The following is a 1,234-nucleotide window of genomic DNA, read 5'->3' as shown; positions in this document are numbered from 1 at the left end:
CCCCCCCCGTGCACCAGTCTGAGCCCGCGTCCCGGATCTCCCGTGGTCAGAGTCTGGGGGTCCGTGTGCTCCTCAAGAGACAACAGCTGCTGGGCGGCTCCAGGATGGCCACTCTCAGCTCTCTGCTGGCCGCCAAGAAACGGCACTCGCTCATTGACCATTACATCCTGCGGTTTGACGCCAAGGTCAGTGTCACTTATAGACTAGGACATTCTCAGTTTTTATACCAAGGCCAGCGTCACTTATAGACTAGGACAGTCTCAGTACTTTTGTACCAAGGCAGGCAGGGACATTCTCAGTTTTTTATACCCAAGTCAGTGGGAGTTAGGACGTTGTCAATTTTTTATACCTAGGTCAGTGAGAGTTAGTCACTTATAGACAGGGACATTCGCAGGTTTTCATACCAAGGTAGACTGGAGCATTTTCAGCTTTTTTTACCAAGATGAGTCTGGATCAATAACAATAACAACATACCAAGATGAGTGAGAGTTTGTCTCTTATAGACCGGGACATTCTTAGTTTTTTATACCATGGTGAGTGAGAGTTTGTCACTTATAGACCGGGACATTCTTAGGTTTGACTTCAATGAGAGGGGGAGTTTGTCACTAATGAAACACCACATTCTCAAGTGTTTAAGGAAAACTGTAGATTTTTTCACTCATTCATCGTGTCATTCTCTATTGGAAATGTGGGGTTGTGAGATTTTTCCTAATGGTATTCAAGACATGTCATTGTATTCTGAAGGTGGGCTAAAGTCGACGGGGGAATGTTGAGTCAAGGGATTTCTGAATCATATCTGTCTATCTATCTATCTATCTATCTATCTATCTATCTATCTATCTATCTATCTTGAACCAATGACTCTGTGTGGTAGGCGGGTGCTCCGGTGGGGTTTACTCCTTCCTGCCTATCAAACGTTTATCATCCGTATCTCTCCTGCTTCTTTTTACGTTTGTCACGCTCTAGTTACGCCTCTAATCTTCGATACTTGTAATGACCTATGTTGCAAGTGCCACTTATATGAGCTATGTTGCAAGTGCCGTAAAACTCAAGACCCGTTTCTCCTTTTTGTGTGACGTCATCAGATGGTGTGGCGGAAGCTGAGACTGTGGGTGAGGATCCGGAGCATGCTGGGACGGATACATCAGGAGGTCATTGACCGAGTCGTGTGAGTTTACACAGTCACACAGTCACACAGGCGTTTTGTTGTGTTGTTGAATGGGAGGTTTGGGGG

The 1,234-nt window shown here is 45.6% G+C and overlaps 1 long non-coding RNA gene across 1 annotated transcript in view; it reads left to right on the top strand.

Moving 5' to 3' along the window:
- The window catches only part of LOC106013266, a 2,637-nt gene extending 1,469 nt beyond the window's left edge, over positions 1-1,168 (top strand). Inside the window, exons 2-3 of the long non-coding RNA XR_004859182.1 lie at positions 18-185; positions 1,086-1,168. This is a non-coding gene — a long non-coding RNA (uncharacterized LOC106013266). The remainder of the gene's footprint in view (positions 1-17; positions 186-1,085) is intronic.
- The last annotated feature ends 66 nt before the right edge of the window (positions 1,169-1,234 follow it).

The sequence above is a fragment of the Aplysia californica genome, unplaced genomic scaffold (assembly GCF_000002075.1).
Source record: "Aplysia californica isolate F4 #8 unplaced genomic scaffold, AplCal3.0 scaffold00751, whole genome shotgun sequence".
NCBI lineage: Eukaryota > Metazoa > Mollusca > Gastropoda > Aplysiida > Aplysiidae > Aplysia > Aplysia californica.
The sequence above is the reverse complement of the archived record's forward strand: the minus strand, read 5'-3'. Positions and strand labels throughout refer to the sequence as shown.